Here is a 26,252-nt window from a genome sequence, read left to right on the forward strand (position 1 = left end):
ATTGTAATAGAATACGTTCATCAGGATGAAATTAGTTTATCTTTGATTTAGATATTCGTCAATGAGGAAGGATCAACATTTGTAAGAGCAATAAGTTGGTTTCATTGTGAACAAAGAAACAGAAATAATATATTGAACTTGAAGTCCAAAATTAAGGTGTATCTGTGTGAAATGTTGAAATTATATAAGATGTAAGATTGTCGCAGAAGCTGCGAGTAGGTGTTAATGTGGCCCAATTGAGGAAAATCATGTAAAGGGTTCCCGTGTAATTGCATCTATCAGTGTACTAATAGAGTGGCTGTATTGGGCAGAGTGTTTTATTCAACTCATGTAATCACAACGACAACCAGAGTAGCGTGACACTGTAGGAGACCCTCATAGAGGCATTGAGTCAACTTTTAGGTGGTCCTTAAACGTGGAGAGGACTTCATCCATTTCAGGTCCTATGGTTTGTTTCCAAAGGCTCTTAGCCTCCTCTCTCCACAAGGAGATGGATTCTATTTCAGCTCACCCTGTACTAAGGTTTGCCAGTGACTGATTCCTGAAAGAGATGGGGCCTTACAGCATTTAGTAAGTGTGTATCGTGCCAGGACGAAGCTAGGTCCAGAAATCGACTGTTAACTTTCTCAGCTTTTGGGCATGTGTACAGACCCAATATACAACATTTTCCAGCTCTGTAAATCATGGCATCCGGTGATGAGTGTTAGAAAATTCATTATTTCAAGCCAGAAGGTGACAGCCGTTGGGCAATCCCATACGTGTATAACATCTGCTTCCTCAGCCTGACCTCGAGGACCTTTAGTTTTCACAATATCATAAATTTACCCTAGGTGTGCCAGGGTAAGCCCTATGTAGGAAAAAAATGGAATACATTGAAATCTAGCATTTCATGATGTCTTCTGGGTTGAGAAATTGAGTCCCATGTGTTTTAGGTAAAGGTTTGTCCCACATCAGCTTCCCATTTAGTTCGTAAATGTTGGAGGTAGGGCTGGGTATGATTTGGAATGACTCTTACCATTCAAGAGACCAGTCTTCTGCCAGTTACGATTATAAATACCTATTATAAATATCGTTTGTATGAGAGAGTGGGTCTATCTCAAGCAACAGATGCTACAAAGTAGGATCCAGGAGCATAACCTTAAATTTTGGAGGATATGATTAAAGCCCTGTGATAATACTTGTGTGCTATACGAAAAAGGTTATTGTAGTATATGGGGGTGGGGGCAATAGGAAGCAAAGCTTCGTAGATCAGATCTATGCTTCCCTGCTTGGATCCGTGCCCCATCTCTTGTAGGAGTTGGCCTTTGAGCCATCGGGAAGGCTACTGGAGGTGTGCTGCCAAATAGTAGTGTTTTGAATCTGGAGACCCATTCCACTATAGACTGCTAATGCTTGTTATTTGCCCATTTTTCTCAATATATACCTCATTGTCCTTTCTTTGGGTTGCTTAATCTACTCCTCTAGTTTCATAAGTTTGTGCAGTATATCCCTTATCTACCCCTATCTTTCTCTTTTACTTCCCCATATATAATCTCCTCTCTTGCGATAGCTCTGTGTTCCTCTCACAGTATTTCAGCACTCTGTACGGTGCCTATAGTCTCTAGAAAATACTCTTCTGTTGCCACCTCCGTTTTTAACCAAATCTAAATTTGTGTTTCACCGTGTTGCCATTCTCCATGTATATCAGCTCTTGCTTTTTCTGTGTAACAAGTGGGGAGTAGGCAAATATCCCTCTCACCAGGTATTTAGCTTTGCAAATCCACACACTCTCTTTCTTGGTGTGAAAAATAGTTTGTACTTGTGTAGGAATTGTGGCCTGGAGTAATAGGAGAGGCATTTGTCTTTGGGATAAAATGATCTCCAACTTTCCCTAAGACCCATTGTCTGGGTGAAACTTCACAATTTACTAGTTTGATTGCCTAATGTATGTATACCTCTGAGCCTATCTTTTTTTAGGTGGAGGATCTCTCCCTAATATTCTCAAGTTTGGAGTAGTTCTTTTTATATGAGTAAGCGGTTTTGTTGTCATTCTGCAGGCCCTTGTGGCCTGCACGTTGCGTAGAAGTATTCTTTCCCAATCATACTCACCCAACGTCGCCATGTATCTCCCACTTACATCTGACCATGTTTGCCGGAGGTGGAAAGTTATTGACCTTTTAAGTAGTATTGCTGCATCTCTAGACCCGTTAGTGAATCCAGAATGACTTAGTACCATAATTGTCCCCCTAAATTTGAATTGACAGTTCGTAAGGTTTAGGTATCTCTTGCAGGAACACCAGGTTATCTTTACGGTGTATCAGTACTTTGGTCACCGGTTCTCTCAGTTTTGTTCCCTAACTTATATACATCTCATGTTAATGGTGTTGGGTGTTTGTGCTACTGCCTTAACACTCTCATGTAACTATTCAATCTATCTTCATCTCACTTATCGGATTCTTATACAGCTTCCAATACTATGTATACAAAAAGCGTTCAAGCATGGGGGATATCTCCACTCCGTAGTCTTAATGACAGTGCCCATTATTAGTGCCCCTTATGGCGCCTGCTGTCATTCGTATATAAGGATAAGTGTTAAGGATAAGAATAGGGCAAGCCTCTTCAAATATGGAGGTTCAATTTTTTTGTGTTTTTATTGTGTTTTTATTTTTTTACTGTATAATCAACCATTCACCATGCAGTACAGATTTTCTTATGTGCTAAATCACTTTAGGGATCTGTTAGACTTGGGGGTCTGTAGTTGGCACAGGTATGCACTTGTGACAAATAGGGACCCTCGCCTCTAGTCAGGGTAAAGGGGCACACTCCTAAAATAACCCCTGCTCACCCCCTTGGTAGCTTGGCACAAGCAGGCAGGCTTATCTCAGAGGCAGTGTGTAAAGCATTTGTGAACACATACAGTAATCAAGTGACAACACTACAGATGGACACCACACAGGTTTTATATAAAAAATAAGTATTCTTTATATAAATTTACCACAAGACCATAAACGGCAAAAAATACACAATACTGTTACTTTAAGATGGTAGAATTTAGCTTAGTTCTCTTTTGTTCTTAAATGCAACACTTAAAGTCAATGTACCTTTTAGATGCGACACGCAGGGCAACGAAAGTGGTGCAACGATGTTGATGCGTTGAAGATTTTGGTGCAAAGAAACAAAGACGAGAAGATCTTCCAGATGCGGCACGCTTCTCCGATGTTGCGAGAAGACTCGACGCGATGCGTCGGCTACCCCGGCGACATCCCTTTACGCGATGCGACGACGGCGGCCTTGGCGGCGACACTCTTCTCCGACGTTGCGAGACGCTTCCGCTCGATGCAGTGCTGCAGCGGCGACACCCCTGTACGCGATGCGATGACAACAGCTCCGACGGCGGCACGCTTATCCGTGGATGCGAGGCGCTTTTCTTGATGCGATGCAATGCGACAGCTACGATGGCTGCGATGGTGACACGCTTCTTCCTCGATGCAAGACTCTTCTCTAGATGCAGTGCAACGCGTCAGCTACGATGGCGACACGCTTCTTCGACGTTGCTAGACACTTCTTTGATGATGCGAGACGCTTTCGCTCGATGCGACAGCTGCAGCGGCGACACACTTTACACAATGCGACGACAACGGCTCCGACGGCGGCACGCTTCTCCTACTTGAGTCATGCTTCCAGCTCCTTGCGACACGCAGTCCCTCAGGAGGCCCAAAACCAGCAGCAGGCACTTCCAAAGAACTCTGGGGAGCTGGGGGTTGAAGTCTGTTGTCCCTGAGACTTCAGCAGGAGGCAAGCTCTATTTCAAGCCCTTGGAGATCCTTCACAAGTTGAGCAAAAGTACACACAAAGTTCATTTCTCCTCTCTTTGGCAGTAGGCAACCCCTGCAGGCCAATCCCCCAGTTTCAGGGATAGTCTCTCCTCAGTTTCTTCTTGGTTCCTCTCCTCAGTAGAGTTTCTTCTTGTTTTCCAAAGTGATTTAAATTCTTGGGATCGGGGTCCCAATACTTATACCCAAAAGTCCTTTGTCCTCAGAAGGCAGAGGGGCCTTTGCCTTGTTCAAACCGGTTCTGGTCAGTGCTGGAGCACTTTGTTTACCTGACTCCTTCTTTCCTTTCAGAGTGCAGGGCAGAGACATCAGACGTACCACAGGAGGTGGAGCCAGCATTGTGGAGGGAAGGCACAGCCCTATTCAGGTACAACTCCTCCCACCCATCTAGATGCAGATCTCTCAATTCACCACTGGGACACCTCACCCTGTCTCCTGGAATTCCTCAGCCCTGTCACTCAAACTCCAGACAGGGAATACACAGCCTAGCAGAGGCAGGTTTGAATGGTTAGACAAGAAAATACCTACTTTCTAAAAGTGGTATTTTCAAACACAGAATGTTAAAAACAACTTCTCTAAAAGATGTATTTTATCATTCTGAGTTCAGGCATACTAAATTCGAATTTCTACCATGTTCCCTGAGTCAGTTAAGATTACAAGATGTAATAACTGCCCATTCTGGCCTATGGAGAACAGGTAGCCTTGCAATAGTGAAAAACTAAAATGGCTGTAATTCACTATTAGAACATGCCACACACACAGGGCATGTCCTACCTTATCCTTTCAATGCACCCTGCCCTTGGGCCTACCATAGGGGTGTCTGAAATGAAGAAAAGGGAAGTCAGCATGACAGTAGCAGACTGCACGCAGGCTCTGCAATGGCAGACCTTAGACACACTTTTACAGGCTGATTCTATGGGTGGCACAACCAGTGCAGCAAGCCCACCAGCAGTATTTGGATTACAAGCCCTGGGCCCTCCTGGTGCACTGTACTAGGGTCTGACAGGTAAACCAAACCAACCAATCATGGAATCACAAATCATACAACTAACACCAGCAAAAACACATGAGGCAACATCAAAAAATGGAAGGGGGACCCACGCCAAGGTGCCAGGTCTAACAGGATCTTTATCTCTTATGTTTTACAACGATTTATTTTCTCTCTTCACTGTGTGGATAATTCGATTGTTTCTTACCTGTGGTGGCCGAAGTCGCCTCTGAGTGGGCAAACTATGCAGCTAACCTTTAGCCCTTTACCTCAATTGCCATCTTCTCATTGTCCATCCTCCTCTTATTCCCTTCCAGACTAGCCAGTGGCTGATGTGGACACAGAATCCATGATCCATTTAGTTTACAGTCGCCTCTATTCAGTTCCTTTCTTCCTGCTGCCCACTTCCAAGTGGTCTTGAGGGTTTAAAAAAAGTATGTTCTGCCCTGGAACAGACCAAACAACATAAGATGATGGACGGAGCACTGAAACTTTTCAGACACTCACCCCCAGTCACTATCAGATCTGGTTTAAATCCATCATCATTCTTCTGCTCACTTCATCACCCCAGTTCAGACCCAGCCATATGCAAATCAGTCTAGACCCTGCTCCTCATGGGAACAGTCCAGCCTGAACTGTCAAGCCCGGTCCTCCGTAGATCAGAAACAAGCATCCTGGGGCCGGTTTCGGGGTGACACCCCTCATTGTCCAGGCTAGCTTGAATCCAGTGGCAAAGTGAGTAAGGAACCCACGTCTGGGCATACCCTGCCAACTTGGGGTGAACAAAGCAAACATAATAAGATAATGGAAGGAGCACTGAAACTTTTCAGATACTCACTCCCAACCACTATTAGATCTGAGCAAAATCCATTGTCATTGTTATGCCCACTTCACCACCCCAGTTCAGCCCCAGCCATATGCAAATCAGTCTTGACCCTGCTCTATATGTTGGCTATTTTTGCTCTAATTTGCCAAGGGTAACTTACATGAGTCAGTTGCTTGCTATGCGACTGGATTCAAGCTAGCCTGGCTGATGAGGGGTGATACCCAAAAACTGGGGATTGCTGGGTATTTATTTATTTATTTATTTCTTTCTTTTTTTGAAACCGTTTATTACAAAACTCAAAAAATATACAAAGATGGGCCTACAACCTTCCGGCCGGCCGCTAGTAGACAAAAGGAGCATATGATACACATTGTAGAGCGTGCGTTGCGGCTGAGGAAGATGCACAGGAGTTAGCAGCGTTGATAGCCACACCATCCGGACCCCACTGTACGGTTTTATTTTAAACTGAAAAAACAACAAGAAAAACAAACCCACAAGGCAATCCACAATCCGAAATAGCAGCATGTGTTCCCCTGAGAGGGGGACCCTACCAGTCCATAGGAGTATCAAGAAGGGGAAGAGATCAGGACTAGGGCTGGGTAAACTCAATGCCCGGAACAAGGAAGATGGGTCGGCTAAGGGGATGGGGCAGGCGACGGATCGGGCAATAACGGCGGAGCACAAATTCCCCCGCGGTAGGCGTTCCAGGGGCCCCACACTTTCACCCATGTCCCAGGCTTACCTCTCGCCACATACACCACCTTCTCCCGAAACATGCACCAATCCATATGTTCCTTCCAGGCCGAGACAGTCGGGGACCTCTGGGATCCCCACAGTTGAGCAATATCACGCTTGGCCACCATATATCCCAGAGTCACCCACCACCTCTGTGGCGCCGAGTAGTCGGTAGGTTCCCACACATTCAACAGGCATCTCCTCGCTTCGGGTAGCAGCACCACATGCGTAACCACACGCAGGACCTCATGCACACCACGCCAGAATCGCTCCACCTCCGGGCACTCCCACAGTATATGTAGAAAGGTCCCCAAAGCGCCACATCCACGCTTACACAACCCGTCCACAGCATAACCCATACGCAGGAGCCTTGGCCCCGTCATGTAGACTCTGTGGAGTATCTTGAGCTGGACGAAGCGAAGACGGGCCGGTATGGCCACCTCTTTCGGGGAGGCCACCGCAGAGGTCCAGTCCTCGTCGTCCAGCTCCAGTCCATCGGCAACCCAAGCCTCACGAAGGGCAGCCAGCAGTCCCGAGCGGTCATTGATCAGTTTTTTGTAGATCAGTGAGATCGTGCTGTCCGGAACGTGTCCATCCAGCACTCTATCCTCCAGGGGGGAATACTCCGGGATGGATGCAACGTCCGGGAAGACGGAGCCCAGTGCATGACGGATCTGCAAATACCAAAAGTACTCCCTGTCATGCAACTGGAATTCCGTCTGCAGCATCTCGAACGTTTTAAATCCTCCCCTCGTCCAGAGATCCCCCACTTTGCTGATGCCTATCATGTCCCACTTCTCGAAGCCCTTCGAGGTCCACAGGGAGCCCAACTGCTCGGACGCGTATAGTGGCGATGCCCGGGTCAGACGGTCCTTCCACCCCATCGCCACATTGGCCGCGTGCCACACTCGCACCATGACACGCGTGGGGCCGGTCAGCCGAGCGTCGGGCGCGCTGGAGTAGAGCGCTCGATTATAGTCCCCACCCGGGAGTAGCATCTTATCCATTTCGAATGCCGGGTTTAAGGCGGGCCCGTACAGGCCGTGATTAATCGCAGCCAGCTGGGAGGCCCAATAATAACGTTTGATGTCCGGGAGGGCGATCCCTCCGTCATACCATGGGAGCGTCAGCTTCGCCAGCGCGATACGCGGCCTCCCGTCCCAGAACAGGCGGCGCTGCAAACTCTCCACCTCACGGAAGTAGCGCGCTGGGACGAGGTCCATAGTATTCTGCAAAGCGTACAGGAAACGCGGCAGAGACATCATCTTAAACAATGCCGCCCGGCCGAGCGGCGAAAGCGGCAAGCGCCGCCAGCGCGTGACATCTTCCTTCAGGCGCTGGAGGGGGGGAAGCAAGTTCCAATCATACCGGGCCTCCGGGTCCAGAGTAATGAAGACACCCAGGTATCGAAATCCCTGCGGGGCGATCTGGATCGGACAGCCCCGCGGGAGAATAGGAGCCTCCCCAGAGAGAACATACACACACGATTTAGCCCAGTTGATGACAAGGCCGGAGTTACGACCAAATGAATGCAAAACATCAACCAGTACTATCAGTGATTTACGTGGGGAAGCTAGGTACAAGAGGATGTCATCAGCGTATAGGGATACGCGGTCCTCATACTCGGGGGTCCAACGGAGACCACGGATGGAAGGCTCCCACCGCAGCCACTCCGCCAGGGGCTCCAAGGCAAGCGCAAAAAGGAGCGGCGATAAGGGGCAGCCCTGCCGCGTGCCCCGGCCCAGCTCGAACGGAGCTGATACTCTACCGTTCACCACCACATGCGCCAATGGGCCCGAATACAGCAATTCGACCCAACTGATGAACCCAGCGCCAAAGCCAAACTTCGCAAGCATCGCCCAGATGTATGGCCATTCAAGCGTGTCAAACGCCATAGTGGCGTCCAAGGACGCCAAAATGGCCGGCTCCCGGATGTACTGAACACGTGCGAGCACCCCATGCAAACGCCGCAAGTTAAGGGCCGTGTTACGATGGGGAATAAAGCCGGACTGATCCTGGTGAACCAGTTCGCCCACCACGCCGACCAGCCGATTGGCCAGGACCTTGGCGAGAATTTTGGGCTCCGCGTTCAGTAGCGAAATGGGCCGATAGGATGTAACCCGGTCCCGAGGTCTCCCCTCCTTGTGGATAACCACGATTGTAGCCAGACGCTGGTCCAGCGGGAGGGAGCCCACCGAATGAGCCTCCAGGAACATCGATCGGAGATGTGGAGCCAGCGTATCCGGTCGCAACTTGTACAACTCGATGGGGAGACCATTAGGACCCATGGCCTTGCCGGAAGCGACCGAACGTATGGCGAGGGCGATTTCGTCGGAGGTTGGAGCGGCGTCCAACGACACTCTGTCCTCCTCCGAAAGGGAAGGCAGCGCGATATCCCTGAGCAGGGCACGGGAATCCTCTTCAGAGCGGGAAGACACCGGGGAATACACCCCACGGAAATAATCCGCGAAGCAGGAGACAATTTCTTCCGGCTCAGTAACACACACACACCATCCGTTTTCTCAATCAGCGGGACTACACGACTCGCTCTCTCCTTTTTGTCCAGCCACGCAATCAATTTACCAGCCTTATCACCCACATCATACAGTCTCCCCTGTTGCTCTCTACTGAGGCCCCTGGCCGCCTCCGTGACGAGGGCCCTATAGGCCGCTTGCTTGAGTTGGAGGACATGTAATACGGCATCCGTCACCCCACATTCTAGATTACCCTCCAACTCGGCTATCTCAGCTTCCACCCGGGTCACCTCCTCCCGCTCGCGCCTCCGGGTGTGGGAAATGAGGGACAGGGCCTCTCCTTGTAGTACTGTCTTGAATGCCTCCCACAGTGAGACAGCCGACGGCACGGACCCCACATTCTCGTCAAAATAGCGCTGGAGGGATTTAATCAATTCAGCGCGAATGGTGGGGTCGCGCAGGTACCAGGGATTGATCGGGACCACCCTACCCTCACCCCTCGGAAAAAGATCCAGGTGTAACAGGAGCGGGGAATGGTCCGAGATACCCCGTGCCAAATGACGCACCTCTCCCACCCTCCCAACATAGGCCGCCGGGACCAGGACATAATCTAATCGTGAGAGACTACCATGGGCCCCCGAATGGAGGGTATACTGTAACTGCGTGGGATGTTTTAAACGCCAGCAATCCACCAATCCCAAGGTGTCCAATAGACCAGATAGCCACGCTTGGGCCCGGGGGAGGTCCCTAGGGGGGTGACGATCCACAGTCCCGGAAACCACTGCATTGAAATCCCCCCCCACCACCAGAATCCCCCCCGGAAGGTCAAGGAGGAGGCGCCCCAGGTCCGCAAAGGTAGTCGACTGCAGCCCCGGCGGGACGTATACTGACACAAAAACGACCACTTTGCCCTCCATCCTTCCCACCAAGACCGCGTAACGTCCCCTGTCGTCATGGAGCACCTCATCAATCTCCAACGGGAGCGAGTTCTTAACCATGATGCCCACACCCCTTGAGCCAGACGTGAAGCCCGAATGGGCCACTAGGCGATAGCCACGCCGATTCATGGCGCAGAAGGAGTTGCCAATGAGGTGTGTCTCCTGCAGAAAAACTACATCGGGCGAGATTCGCTTCAAGAACTGCAGGACCACACCTCGTTTTATCCTGTCCCCCAGTCCATTCACGTTCCAGGACAACAGAGTTAGTTCCCTACCCCCCATCGTAGACAGAAGCCACCATTTGTCCCCCCGAGAGCACTATAGTGCTAGCACAACAATCCTTTTGCCTTGGGGTAAAAACGAACTACACCCCCCCATCCCTGCCCACCCGCCCCAACAAAACTCCCCCCTCCCTGCACCCCTGCATGAGCCCGAACAGCCCCCCCAACGTGCAGTGTGCCTGTCGCCCCATATATATATAGTAAAAACTAGCTAAACCCCCTAGAGGAGGAAGGAGAACCCCCAGTAGACCCCACACAACCTCCATAGGAGGGGAAATTATACAGACAGACGCTTAAGCGAGAGTGGCATCATTTTTGTCCAGAGTGAAGCCCAATATTACCCCCTCAGTCCCGATCCAGTGTGCCGTCTCCCCCCGCCGCCCCCCCCGCCCCCCAGATCACGATCCCCAGACAGAGTGTCCAGCCAGTCTCCGGCTGCTTCGGGACGGTCAAAGTGCGTGCGACCCTCTACCTCCACTCGCAGCTTGGCTGGGAAGAGCATAGCGTATTTAAGGTTCAGGTCCCGAAGACGGCGCTTGACGCCTTGGAAGCTCAGTCTCTGCTTCTGGACCGCTGGGGTGAAATCAGGGTAAAAGTTCACCTCCATATTGTCAAGCTTAACCGGCCCATGCAGTCTGGATGCTTGCAGGATAGCGTCTCTGTCCCGAAAGTTGAAAATCCGGGCAATGAGAGGCCGCGGAGGGGCTCCGACCTTCGGCCGTCCCCCGGGAACCCTGTGGGCCCGCTCCACTGCGAAGAATTTACTCAGCCCCCGTGGCTGGAGATGAGTAGCGATCAGGTCCTCCACAAATAGGTCCGCCGCCGCTTTCTCCCGTCCCTCGGGCACTCCGATGATGCGGATGTTGTTCCTCCGGGCCCGACTCTCGGAGTCCTCCAGGCGCCGATCCATAAGCGCACTCGCCTGACTAAGCCGGCGCACCTCTGTTTGTAGTGCCGCCACCTCAGTAGTCAGGCCCGATGCGGTGTGGGCCAAAGAATCAACTCGGTTGTTGGTCTTGGAAAGATCGGCCCTCACCAGGCCAACATCCACGAGGACCGAGTCGATCTTCTGTGCCAGTGTGTCGAACCGCTGGCCCACCGAGGCCTTCATCTCGGCAATGGCGCCCATGACATCACGCAGAGTCAGATCCGTGGGCAGGTCTGGGGCATCAGGAGGGCCCTCAGGGGATTTGTGCGGTCCGCCGGGAGATCCCTTCTGGATGGTATAGCGGTCCATACTGTTGGCCTGATGGGTGGTGCCACGCCGGGTCGATTTGGTCTTTGCCCGGTCTCCATCTTGTTTCGTGGCCATGGCCACCAGTCCCCCGGTCGCACCAGCCACGTCGTGAAGGGCAGGCAATCAGGACCACAAGCTCCGGGGGGGGGCCACCCCAGATCGGCGGGGTGGGTCACAGCCGGCGGGCAGGCCGAGTCTCCCCGCGAGACCACACCAACACAAAGAGCCCCGCGACCCAACCCTGCAGAGACGGCAAGGGGGTGCGAAAGCGAAAGTGCGGGGTACGCGACTCGCCAGGCCCGGCCCGCCGCCGCTGTTCACTTTGTCACTGGGTCACCCCTCAGCGCAAATCCGGGGTCTCGCGAGGAGAAGGCTGCAGACTTCAATCGGTGTTCACTCCGAGATCCGATTTGACAACGGGAAACGGGTGCCACCTCAGCTCAGGCTCACCAACACATTCCCCTCGTCCGAGACAGGATAAATTCAGGATAGTCGTAGGAGGTTGCGGAGGTCCTCGGGAGCCTCGCACCTACGCGGCCATCTTGGTTGCGCGCTAGGCTCCTCCCCTCGGATTGCTGGGTATTGTTTAGGTTTATAGCTCGTAGTTTTTGTTTCTCTCCCTCAAATGTTTCTGTTGTTGCTGGACATTCTTTGTGTAGTCCAGGAAAAATAAGTATCCAGGAAGCTTCATTAGGAAGCGTACTTTTAGTAGAGGCCTTTTGGAGTAGCTATCTTTGAAGGTTTGTACCCAGACAATAAATGTTAGGTGAGTGGGGGCCGGGCTCCTGGTGACTGGTCTGAGTCTGTGCACTCATTCTGTCACTAAGCCATTTCTGGCATCTAAGAGTTGATTCAGTCGTCAATGAACTTGCCTAGCTGGCTGCCCTTACACTCTTTTTGAGAATCCAATTAGGCAGAAGTTATTCTGTTGTGGTCGCCTTCCTAGGTCCTCTATGTTTATCTAGCAAACATTTGGTTGCACTGGATGTTTGACTCAGTTCTGTTTGCATCTCTTTAATCCCTTAGCTACTAAGCCTTTTCCTTCTAGAATTCTAATTATTTTTTTGGCTATTTTGGGGTAGTTCATGCTTACGTCTGCACAAACTTTTTCTACATACAGTATCCATGCTAAATTTGCGTCCTTTTTTTCCACACATCCTGGGGATTCTAAAGATATGCAGCGTTTGTGGATTTCCTTAGAGAGGCCTGAGAAAATAGCCAACATATAGCTATTTTTCTTTTTGAAAAGTAGAAAAAAGTGGTCCATACAGAATCGTCTGTTTTCAGCCTACTTCCAGTTAGTAGTGGAAACCAGTAAAAAAAAAAAGGGGTGATCCAGAAAAGCAATAGATTTCTAAAACGTAAGCAGAATGCTGAATTCAGCAAGGGGTCGTTTTTGTAGATCACTTGAGGTTTTCCCAAAGAAATTTACTGTTAAAATAAAACAATGTTGAAAATAAATAGGAAAATACAGCTATTTGTGACAACGTTTTCATTTGTAACTTCTTGTCACAATGACTGATTTACAAAAGCAATATGCCATTATGTCCGGTAGACCCTCTGGTTTTCCAAGAACGCGAGGTACCCAGGGCCAACAACTAAGCTGCATCTCCTTATAGTGATATGTTTCATTCTGTACCAGGTATATAGCAATTCATATGGTAAAATATAAGGAGCCAAAACTGGGTATCAAGGAAGTCTATGGGCCTGATTACAAGTTTGGCGGTGTGGGAGCAGTCCGCCACACCACCGCCCTGCTCCCACACCACCAAAGTCGACCGCTGCCTGCCCGCCTGCCAGATATGAGTTTTCCCTCCACCAGTGCTTTGGTGGGGTTGCGGTGGTGCAGTTCTAAGGGCCATATGTGAGCCTTAGAACTGCAGCGCTGAGGGAGCGCAAAAGCCCATTCCTGCACGGCATGGACTGTAAAGTCTATGCCATGCAGGAACCATAGGGACATGCAGACAGGGGGGCGCAACATGTACCCTCCTGCATGTATCCCCTGAGGCAACAAGGTACCCTGTAGGGCCCTTTAGTTTCTTCAATGCTACCCGAGCCCGCCATGAAAAAAAAGGTTTGCAGTGAAGAAACTTGTAATATGCTTGGCGGTGCCGCAGCGGCACCACCAGCATATTGCAACCTCTGCAACACCGCCAAGGAATCACAGTCCATTGGTGGTCCGACTGCTAACCTTGTAATAGGGTGATCGGACTGCCGGTGCCGTGGGGCCGGCACCGCCACCACTGGTTTGGGGACTGGTAATCTGCCTCTATGGATTTCTGACATGGACACCAGTTATAGAGCTTAGGAGCAGTGGTTATTTATACATCTCTGAATTTGTATGTACCCATACTAGCCACGAGGTCAAACAAAGACAGATATAGATATTATTTGGTGGCAATATGGGCTACATTAAAAGGGAAAAAACCTTGATGGTTCTCTTTCTAAATAGGGATGGTTCCTTTACAACAGTGTTTACTCTATTTTAACTTTACTTTGCAGTCTTTTCCCTTTAGATACCTTTATCATGCTTGCCTTTACCACGCATGCATACCAGGTAAGTGTTGGTATGGAGAGGTGAGTGTGGTTATATATGTACATCCTTCAATATAGTTATATTTTAAAAGGGAACTGTGATGAGTATTCTTTAAAAGTTTGAGGGCTGGGGGTTACCCTCATAATTAAAGAGTATTGATGTTAAATCATTTTTGGAAGTTTTGTATTCTTTTTTTTAATATTTAACGTTATTCTTGCATTACAAGAACAATGCAAATAGTCTTAAGTAATTTTAATTTTTTTATAAAAAATACTGTCTTAAACATAAGTTTACTAGTGCAGTATTTTTCATTAAATCAGGTTGTTTTCTTAACAAAAACTAAAAATAAATATAAGTAAATGAAAAATAATTTTAACTATTGTAATTAGTGTATTGTTTTTGAGGGAAAAGGGTGGGTAGTATAGGTAATATGTAGGATAATAGTTATAATTATTTAAATTTCGGATGTAAATTTAACATTTTCATTTAAACTTTTTCCAAATTTAATAAGTGTTTATAAATAGATTTTTTTTTTAAAATAAAAACAATAACTTTTATGTGCTCAACAATTTTTGTAACCTTTTTTTCCCATACATTTCCCAAGTTTCCCCATTGTTCTCTAATGGACGTAATGCTCCTTTTATTTCTTGAACCACTGACATTTTCTCCTTACGTATTGCTTGGCTCAATGTCATTTTCATTAGTCAGTGGAAGTATGCGGTGAAGGACGAATATCATGCTGCGTGCTAGTGATGTTGTATTTGTGTTTTTACATTCCATTCCTACATTCTTGTACAGGTTGCCAGAGCAGACAACCACTAGCCAAACTGACTGAAATTTTGATGGGGAGTCATTTCGGGCCTGATTACGATGTCGGTCAGAATGACTGTTTGACTGACATGGCCGCCGTGAGATTCCGACCGACTCAACCGCAAGCTCTCCGACTGCCATATTATGATGTATACCAGGCAAATTTCCGACCGCGATGGTAAGATGAGTTGACACGACCGCGTCAATCAGAAAGGTTGTTCTATAGGGATTCCAAATCCTCAAATGCATTGGTTGTACCCTCAAACAGATATGATGCATCCAACGCAGTTGCTTTTCCATGGTGGCTTGTCTGCCACCTGGCAAGTGTAAATCTGAGAAACTGATGCTAAGTAAGACAACACCAACCGTAGTATGATTTCACAAAACTACACAACTGATGTCAATTCAAAGAGTAGACACTCATCCACCTATAAAAAAAATCTTTTGTAGACCATGATCCTTTGTTACCACAATACTGCAGAGTCTGACGGAGCACATTGCTGTTTCCAGTTACACTGTAGCCATCCCTTAACACATTCACCACTGCTATTGCATCACTCACTGCACATGTCACAATTTTTTGGTTCTTTCTTGTCTTATACACCTATTCAATCTCACACTAATTCATAATGAGCAAAAAGAGACAGTCGTGTTTCTCAGATGAGGAGTTGACAGTGCTTGTGTATGAAATCTTATTGAGTTGAGCCACAGTTATTTGGGACTCAAGTCCAACAAACTTCCATCTCCCAGAAAAACCTGATGTGGAACAGATAGTAAACAAGGTTAACACATTAGCCAACACCCTTGTACAGTGGAGGATATCAGGAAGAAGTGGTATGAAGTCTGGAAGAGGGTCAAGATCATAGTCAACAGCAACCACTGGGTTGCACAACGGACTGGTGGTAGCTCTCCTGTGCCATCCGTATCCTTGACTGCCCGGGAGGAGAAGGTGTATGCCATCATGCCGCCGGAGAGCTTTTTTAGAATACCTTAAGAAATGGAATCTGATAAGTGGCCACCAAGCATCAGCCACAAGTCAGCCATGACACCTTAGCACACATAACTCCAATGGTCTAAAATTACTATAGATGTGTAGCTAATGCTGACAATCAGTATACCTGCACTGATCATCCAAACTTTCACAAACAATCACACTTACAAATGTCTACATATAGTCTGTCAGTGTTTTACCTATTAACTGTCAGGTCCCCACAAGTCTTATCTTCTGCTTGTGGAGAGATTCCACGGGGACGATGTGGACAACCACCTCCTGTGCCCTTCTCTAGCCGAAAAGACCAAAAATCACTAACCAGGTTGAAGAGGGGACCGGGGGAGGCTGCCAAGGAAAAGGTGAGGGCAATGTGGTGGATGTCGTGGTGGGGCACCCCCTGTGGTTCTTTGGGTCTTGTGTCGGCACCACCTAAGGGCGAGAGTGGAGGAAGGCATAACAGCTGCGCCAGATATAGTGAACAGACACAGGCAACACAAGACGCAAGCACCAAATAGTCACCTGGAAATGAAGTGCTCCCGTGATGGGTGGGAGGACTCTCTGCACAGACCACACATCCCAGCAGGCATTGTACTCCAAACTACAGGCACCTCTGCCAGCCTTCTTGTTACTACACTCACACTAACTGGTAGGAATTCATTGGTCAAGTGGGGGGGGGGAGGAGGGAGGAATGTTTGAAATGACCACAAATGCCAGCCGGCCTTCCACTCCAAACTACAGTCACCTCTGTGATGTGTGGCCTCTACACGGGCCACACATCCCAGCAGGCCTTGTACTCCAAACTACAGGCCAGCACTCTTGCTACTACACTTCGCCTCACTGGCAGGAAGTTATTGGACAAGTGGGGGGGAAGGAGGGAGGAGTGTTTGAAATGACCACAAATCCCAGCAGACCTTCTAACACAAGCTCACCGAATCAGTCACCTGTAATGTACCTCCAAAACAATTGACCTCACATCTCACTATGGAGTGTAAGGTAAAAACCACTGAGCTGTGTACACACAATGGTATGCACATAGACATATGCCTACTTAGGCTGATATTCCCCAGTCTCTTGAGTACAACAGAATGAGACTATCACTCATAACATGACTAAATTGTAATGGAAAAGACACTGTACAGGATTAGGCTATAATTCAATGCGCCTGCAGATCCAGAGACAAGGCACCGCACACAGGAATAACATATAACATTTCTAATTTAGGATTATGTATGTCATGCCAATCATTTAGATGTGGAGCTCACTAATCCTCAAGTTTCACATACAGAGTGTCTGGTGCCAGTCAGTGTCAGTAGACATATTACAATTACATTTGAGAACATGACCATCTAAGCATAGAGGTGGAGCAAGACTATAATTCATATCATGATAAAGTTGCATTGTTTATGCTAAAAAAGCCTAACATCTTGGGGTAGGTGCCAAATCATCCATCTAAAACTGTTTTAGGATCCAAGGATTTACTGAATGTGTACAAGTTGAGGTACAATGTATAATCACATATTTGATTGTGTCATATCTATACCAATAGGGCGATCTGGGAACACCTCCCTGCAGAGTGAAGAAACCAGCCAGCCTCAGTCTCCAACCCTGACTGAGCTCCCGAGCGAAGAAGACTCTCCTGTACCCTTGGACGAGGAAGAGCAACCTGACCCATCAGGTTTGGCTCAGCAGACTGTACTAGCAGGTGACACTGTGGCATCTCCCACCTCAGCTACCAACACACAGCTGCCCCCTACCACAACAGATACACCATCAACCACGGGCAACAACATCAACACAGCAACACAGTCCACTCTAGAGTTAACAAACCCAAATCCAGCAAATGAGGAAGTAGGATCCTGTTAGACTGTGCAGGCACAAACTGTATCAGCCCATGGGGGAAGGGTGGTAGGTGGGGATGTGTGGATCCAAGTCGGCAAACAGCTGGTACCCCTGATGCTCAAGCCAACCTCTCCCGGGTACTGGATGCCTATGAGGGGTACCAGGGATCAATCAACCAGGTTTCTGGACACTTCCGAAACATTGAACAACTGCAGGTGTCCCAAGACCAAACACTTGAGCGCTTGAATGGTTGAAGTCATAGGGGCGCTGAGGGAGATCAGTACCACCCTCTGCCAGGTATTTTCACATCCAAGTACCCCTTCCTGTGTATGACGTCTCCATCTGTGCCCTCAACATCTGCGCAAGCCACAGGGAGGCATGCTGGTGGAGAATCCTCAGTACCCGAGCAACCTGCAGTTGTTGTTCCCCCCCCTAAAACGTGGGGCAGGTCGTCCAAATAAAAAAATAAGGGAAGGTCAGATGGCATTGCACAACTCATAGCCAGTAAAAAAACGGTTCACCTGATATCCTTCTTTGTGCGCTAACTGTTCATTTTGTTGACCAATTCCACCAAATGTTCCACATCAGAAGTACACTATCAGACTTTGGACTCTGATAACTGTGCCTATGTTTTTTGGGATTTCAACCAACAACACTGTCAACGTCTCTAATTTCATTTTTATGTTATCATGGATCATATTGTGTGTCGTTACCTATTCACCATGTTTGCCCAAAAAAAACACTTTGCACATCAATACCAGTTCATGTTGTGCCTTTGACATCTATCTCAAATTGTTGTATCATGTGATCACTGTGATGAAAAAGTAATCAACCTAGGTCAACGAGTATATGTAAATTGTATCTTAAGTGCCACAAAGTCAAACAAACGTGGCACCACAAGATAGTCCTACAGATTTAGTGTATCATAGAAGCTCCATTGTACCTATTCATAGACAGTCAATTGTATGAACAATCACAAGTTGACCTCCCACTCAACAATCTATGCCACCAACCTATTTTGTCATGTTCAGTCAACTTAACAGCAATTCATGTGGAGCTACATCAGGGAATGCTAACTTCAATGCAAAACACATATTATATTTTTCGAGAACACCTGGTAGCAGATTACAAACACGATAAATGCGATACACAATCTGTAGAGAAAAGAAAAGCAAATAGGACTGTACTACTGGCTAGTGCGAACAGGTCCCATTACAACAAGTAGTGCTGCATCTTTAGGTTGGCTACAAGCATGTCAGTGGTGTGGTATTTGCACCATGGTATACAATGAGGACACACATCTACAGCTACATTAAGTTTTCACACATTGTTTATCTAGGTGATATGAATCTAAATTACCATGGTCTATCCACACAACCAAATTATTTTTTACCACAATATGGTATACATATTGCAAAAGAAAGTACACATAATGGAATGAACGTCCATTGGCGTTAAAGCAACTTCCATTCCTACTATTGCAAGCAGGTGTTATAACAGATATGTATGATTAAAGTCCGACTGATTTGCATATAGCTGTATCTGAACTGGGGTGGCGAAGTGAGCTAAAGAACGATGATGGATTAAACCCAGCTCTGTGACTGGGGGTGAGTGTCTGAAAAGTTTCAGCGCTCCATCCATCATCTCCTTGTGTTTGCTTTGTTCGCCCTAAGTTGGCAGGGTATGCCCAGACATGGGTCCCTTACTCACTTTGCCACTGGATTCAAGCTATCCTGGCTGATGAGGGCTGTTAGCTCGAAACCGGTCCCAGGATGCTTGCTTCCGGTACAGGGAAGATATGGCTTGGCAGTTGGGGCTGGACTGTTCCCATGAGGCACAGGGTCAAGATTGATTTGCATATACCTGTGTCTGAACTGGGGTGGCGAAGTGAGCTAAAGAACGATGATTGATTCAAGCCAGATCTGACTGGGGCTGACTGTCTGAAAAGTTTCAGCGCTCCGTCCATCATTTCCTTGTGTTTGCTTTGTTCGCCCTGATTAAAGTCCTTGCCAGACATTCCCAGGATCATTCCATGTCCAGGTTGTAGTCAGACTCAGCATCATATGCCTGCTGATGCCATAACTCAGAAACTCTCCTCAGTTGATGACATGGCAAAGTGAAGTGAAACAAGATGAAATGAGATAAGCAAGGACAAATCATGTCTCGCAAGAAAAGAGCAAAGTGAAAATTCAGCCAGAACTATTTTGCTATTAACGCTAGTTGGGCATGAATGACACAGTATGCATGTATCCATAACCATATCAAAAACCTGTTCTGCATAAACATTAGTACACTTATCCGACACTCTGTGTACATGCAGATAGTCTACACAGCTACACAACTACAAACACTGTTGAACTACTTCCAGTCATGAAAAGAAGTTGTTAAGTTGTTGTCGCAAGAAAAATCTCCTTCCTCCTCACCACTGTCTTCATTGCCCAGCCCCGGATCCTCAGCCGGTGGGATGTTTTTCCTAATTGCCCGGTTGTGGAACATGCAGCAGGCAATGGTGATCTGGCACACCTTTCCCGGAGAATATTGTAGGGCTCCTCCACTTTTGTCAAGACAGCAGATTCTTGCCTTCAGAAGCCAAACGTCTGCTCCATTATCCGTCTTGTTCTCCCAGGGGCCTCATGAAGCGAGCTTTTCCTGGGGTGACTGGATTCTGCAATGACGTTAGTAACCATGGCTGGTTGGGGTATTCTGCGTTTCCTAAATGGAAGATAGACATGAGTACAATGTTCAAGCAAACATTAACTAAATAGACACACAACACCACTCACAAAAACATCATTGTAAACCTAACTTACCATCAACCCAGGCCCGCTCTGGAAGTAGTTGAGTCATCAAATGGGGTATGACGCTGCTCTATAGAATGTACGAGTCGTGGGCTGATCTGGGAAATCTGGCACAGATGTGGGAAATACACATATCTTGCAAGTACATTGCTTGAGCTAAAGTGCTTCCTGTTCCCATAGACTTGCTTATTGGCCTGTGGTGGAATCAAAGCAATATGTGTACCATCGATTGCTCCAATGACGTGGGATTCGCCCAAACCCATAAAATCAACTTTGATATTGGTCAATACCCCAGGTTTGGGAAACTTGATGTAGCTGTCCATGTGTCTGGTCAATGCCTGTAGTAGATGCGGAAGTACATTGCTGGGACATTCCACCAGATGTTACCACTGTGTACTGGAACTACCCCGTGGACAAGAAATGCAGTACTGCCATCACCTTAACTTTGGGTGTCAGTGATGTAGGATAGTAGCGATGTGGACGCAATGATGGTGCCAACTACTGGCACAAATCATTCATTGTTGCCTTATTGAGACGGTATTTTCTGATCATGTCTCTCTCTTTCAGTTTGTAGGTCTGGAAAGGGCCTGTAGACGGGAGGCTCTTATGGCTCCTCCGCGATACCTATGTTTGGAGTGTAAACATAGTAGGTGTCAGATCACAGTGTTCCCAGTAACATGTACTTAGACAAACACCAAAGACCAAGTAACCACACATGATTGTCCATGGCAATGCAAACCAGATTTATCAGAACAATTAGATTCCAAACATGCCTCAGCATACATGTCACATTTGATAATGTCTCAAATGTATACTTACACTGGAATGAAAGTACACTAGAGTCATATCACTAGTGACAGATTTTTGTGAGGCTGAATCAAACAACACATAGTCCAATCTAACAAGCCAAGACATGACTTGGGTATTGTAAATGACTGAGCAAGTTTACTCATAAACACAGTAGGATCATGTTATGTATTGCATCATGTACCCCACATACATCTTGAGTTTCACACGGCACTTCATGCAGACAAATGTTACATGGTGGACACTGTCCTGTTATGTCTGCATTGCACATACAATGACATACACAACCCATTGACAATGTTCATTTTTCTCGACATGCAGATGAACACTTAAGTATAGTACACAAAGATCACTTACAATGCTCCATTTATTTGCAATGCCTCAGTAGGGTGCTGGGACTTTTGAGTGTTATGGCCCTGTGGGAAGGTAGGATTGTGTACATCAGACACATATACCCTTTCCACCTGGACATCACACAGTGTATATGATGTATTTACACCTGTTAATGGACGTGGACCAAATACTGCCTGAGAGAAGGTGGAAAATCAGAAACTGTACTGTGTACTTTCTTGGTGGTTTAGCCTGCCAACAAGTGTTTCAGGGTCCTCTCAAGGTGACTTCATCATGCGAGTGTGGCCGTTTGATTTGCATGCTCCTTCAACTCACAATATAATGCATCCAGGCATGGTGTAGTACAAAACATTTGCAAATTTTTACACCAACTGATCCTAAATTCAAAAGTTGCAGTAGCCAGTTCAGAACCGAGGCAGACATAGCCATAGGCTGTAACTTGTTATGGTGATAGTTGCAGTTTGCTGATTGTGTCCGACTACAGTGATGACCGACGCGGTAAATTTCCATTGCTAATGTAATATTTTAGCTCGCAGTCCGCTGGCTATTTTGGATGACTTTGGAAAATGCGATCGACGAGGACTTATCCCCTTGACCACCCGCACAGAGGACCGCCTATGCGGTCTAGGTATGTTGTGTGGTTTGCAATACAGAACACTTGCCTTCAGAAACTACACTTCTACAAGCCTCCCCATCTCTCTGCTGCTGTTCACATTCTCTGAGAGCTACAATGTCTTGCTGTACAGAGAGCAGGGCCACCACCTCCACACCATCAGAGCTGAAGCTGCTAGCGGACATGGTCCTTCCCCTGCACAAGCAGCTGTATGGGACACAAGAGGAGTAGGTGAAAACAATTTGGACAGAATACATTTTTTAAATGTCAGCTAACCATGAATATAGGGCAAACTGTTGCAATGAGACACACATCTGAATCTGTAGCCAAATGTTTATAAGTGTGTTTGGATATGTGAAGAACAAGTCCACTTCTGTATATGTGTTAGTACTGGCCTTGACTTCATATCGCTGTTCTCATGTGAATATCTCATCATCTACCATAAACTTTGTATGGTGTAATAGTTAGGCATGTACACATCAGTTTGGCATAATGATACCTTATTTCCTGTCATAATTCAAGACATATTTGCTTATGGAGTCCTAGCTAATCCAACTCTAATGGTAAATGTGAAATGTCATTTGCATATTTGGTTAAGTTGTTGATGGTTACAGTCCCAACAACAAATCCACTCACATGATACAATATCTGCCTTAAGTCAGTTATGTCACAAGTCCTCACATAGCAAATCCCAGTGCTCAACAATAGTCAGGTCAGATGTAGGCAGGCGACCAAGTATATGGATTATAATGTCCATTCAGTCCATGTGTAGATCATGTTGAACAATATTTTCTTGACATAGTGAAATCATTGGTAAATTACCATACTAGTTAGGTTTATTTCCAGGGCCAAAATGCTACTGTTGTTTTCCGCAAAATACATAGGTGTGCTAAGGTTAGCAGTTATGAGATTTCATTCCACCTGTGTTGTCCCATCCACAGTGTAGTGAGAGGTGTTGCATAGTCACTTAGGGCAAGGTCAGGTTAGAGTGTGGGGTCACCAGGAAATTAAAATGTTATTAAATATCTTAATGTTGCATGTTTGAGAACAGGTGCAGTGTTGAGAATTCTAGTCTGCTAACTTGGATATTGGTTAAGCTAGCTATTTATGACCTATGTGACGAAGTACCTTGTTGTGTACATTTTGCATGTGTACTAAGTGTCTGATACCATATCCTCCTCACAAGTCAACGCTTATCAGAATGTTTTTCTATGGAGGACCATTGCCTGAAAGGTGCATTCTCTGGGGGGGTCACACATCGGCGCAGTAGCCACTGCCGAAAACTGTGGCAGGACTTGAGAGGCTGGCCAAGAAGATCACCGAAGTCCAGCTAGGCCTGGCACCTCCAGGTAGGAGGGGCATGCGCCGCACCCTGACCCCCCCAATGCGTTGCATCCTGGCAGTGGCACCCTCAATGGGCAGTTGAGAGCCAGACAGCAGCAAGGAGGGGGTGAGTGTGTGCCTTGATGAACTTTGTACCATACCAAATATGTTCACGTATTGCAGCCAGTTATGACTTACGTTTTGAGACCATCGAGACCCATGTAATGTGTAGCATGTAACCTATGCAACAATAGTTGTTTGTGCATGGTTAGGTCCCTTCCAATTGGGGACATTTAAGACTAAAATAGGCTGGGTATTTCCACTAGTGTTATTCCATTGTATGATGGACTCATGACGACACAATGTGCAAGATAAAACCCTTTACGTATTTCGGTGATGCGCAACATAGTTCATCCCAAATACCATTGTTTGCCCTGGTCTCTGTATTGCGACAACAACACTTTTGTGTTATTTGATGCTTGTGAACTTGACTGTGACATGCCATGCAATACTTCTAGCAAGCAGGCACTGTGTAATTGCAGGCCTTGGTAAGTACAGATTGATCTGTGTGATTAATTTTACAAGCAGCACTGGTGCTATCTGTTGTCCAATGAAGCAGCTGGCAATATTCAGACTTAAATGCACTGATGTCACAGGTCAGGCTGGAACTAACCATAAATGAGTGACCGAAAACCTCCTTTCTGATTTTAAGCAGATTTCAGGTTTTGGACTATATGTAGGTGCCAACAGATGTCTGAGAGTGCCTAACAAAGTGTGATTTAGGTGGACCCTGGGGATTAGTACATGGTAGTGAAAGTAACACATTCCCAATGGTATTGATGGTTGTTACAAGGGGCATTAATATATTTAGCCAAATAAAACTATGGTTTAGCACTGTAAATCAGATATCTGTAAATGTGGCTTCACTGCTATCTGAGGAGGGCAGATATATTCAGATGAAGAACACAACGGCATCTAAGCTGGACAATATGTGTATTATGGTATTTATCAGAGAGGGATAAGCAGCCTAGTTCCTGTGAGATGTGGACATCAGCAAGATGTATACAATGAGAAATAAGGTTGTCCCAAGGTATCAAGAAATGTTTTGCACTAAGATTGTGGCCACACAATGATTCTACCTGGCCTGGTGGTATAGTAAGCCACATGTCCCTGAATTAATATTCAGTCATTGTCATTGGCAGTGTGATAAACTGTGTTTACATGGCAAACTGTTAGAAGTGTTGCAATTTGCATACAGTACATTTGATACTTGCATTTGGGTTGACATGACACAATACTTGTAGTCATAATCTTTGGTCTTGCTATACCCGTAGTATTCAGTGTATAACTTCTATATGAATTACACGTGTGACACTTAGAACTGCTTCACCTGCCAATGGACAGATGTGCAACTGTAATGTGATCCGTGTGATATAGCCTATTCCATGACTCCTACATCTTGATGGTGACTTATCAAAATATATTAACTGAGCAGGGCACCTGCTGTCTGTAAAGGCTGCAGTGTTATTCCATTTATTAATATAAGATCTATTCTACCTTGGATCACATGAGGTAAGTGTGGAATACTAAAAGGGCATCAGGAGTGAGAGACAAAACATCTGCTGGTACATAGATGTGGTTAAGATGTTGAGAAAGAGTAACATGTTGTTGCATCAAACTATGTTCCTAACACCATTATGTGAGAGTGCACACAGGTCTTGTAGCTTTCAGTTATGTGCGATTGACTATGAGACCTAATGATGTCATCCAAGTACAAATTATGATGTTAGCCAATGTAGGTACAGTTGTTATTATAGCTATGTACCAAGTACATATCAACATCTGTGAGAAAGTGCCCTCTTTCTTGCATGGTATGCCCCAACATTTTGCTGAATTGCTGATGTACTTTGACTGAGTGTGCCCTGAGCTCCTGCCAATCAGGTACCCAGGGCCTGTGTTCCTTCCCTAAAACTGCATCGAAGCCTAAACCCAATTGGCATCTCTGGCCACATGTCAGCCCCTGGTAAATGGTACCATAGGTACCCAGGGCACTGTGACCAGAGAAGGCCCCAAGGGCTGCAGCACTTATTGTGCCACCCTTAGAGACCCTGTACCCTGACACACACACACTGCCTTTGAGGGCTGAGTGTCTGGGTGCAGAAGAAAACAAAGAGACAACATGGCACACATCCCTGTGTGCCACACCCACAAACCACTGCCCTGGCATTCATCAGTCACCCCTCTAGCTGGGTGCCCTATGCCAGTGGTGAGGGTACAGGTGCATGAGCCCTGTACCCCTACAGTACCCAGGTCCATTCCTGGGCCCTGTAAGTGCAGTGCTGCCATTAAGAGTAAATGGTGCTGGGAGGTTGTCATTACGAACTCCAGAGCACCATAATGGCTACGCTGAAGACTGGGAAGTTTGGTATCAAACTTCTCAGCACATTAAACCCACACTGATGCCAGTGTGGGATTTAATGTAAAATGCACCACAGAGGGCATCTTAGAGATGCCCCCTGAAAAACGACCAACTACCAGTGACCTGACTGAGTGGCTGCACAGGCTGCCACCACCAGACATGTTTTTGGACCCCTGGGTTGAGAGCCTGCTGCTCTCTGGGGCCTGAAACAATGCACATCCTGGGACGAGGTGCCAGGCCTCCTCCCCCAGGATGGGCAGGGTTCACGAAAGAGAAGCTTCAAAGGCATTCCACCTTTGTGAGCCTCTCCAGACCATTTGCTGCTTTCAGCAACTGGTCCCCACTGGTTCTACCCCCACTTTGTGCGGGAGAACCGGCAGGAAAAACAAGTGAGGAAGAGAGGTGTGACCACCTCTGCCAACTCCACCCCTAAGGTGGGGGAGGCGAGGTGAAGCACAACCTCGAGTCCCCGCC

General features: G+C 47.1%; 1 long non-coding RNA gene across 1 annotated transcript in view; it reads left to right on the forward strand.

The window, feature by feature from the left end:
- The window catches only part of LOC146855199 (uncharacterized), a 159,531-nt gene extending 141,311 nt beyond the window's left edge, over nt 1-18,220 (forward strand). The window contains exons 2-3 of the long non-coding RNA XR_014980801.1: nt 14,626-14,815; nt 17,175-18,220. This is a non-coding gene — a long non-coding RNA (uncharacterized LOC146855199). The remainder of the gene's footprint in view (nt 1-14,625; nt 14,816-17,174) is intronic.
- Nucleotides 18,221-26,252: the final 8,032 nt, after the last annotated feature.

Source organism: Triturus cristatus, chromosome 4_1, assembly GCF_964204655.1.
Source record: "Triturus cristatus chromosome 4_1, aTriCri1.1, whole genome shotgun sequence".
NCBI lineage: Eukaryota > Metazoa > Chordata > Amphibia > Caudata > Salamandridae > Triturus > Triturus cristatus.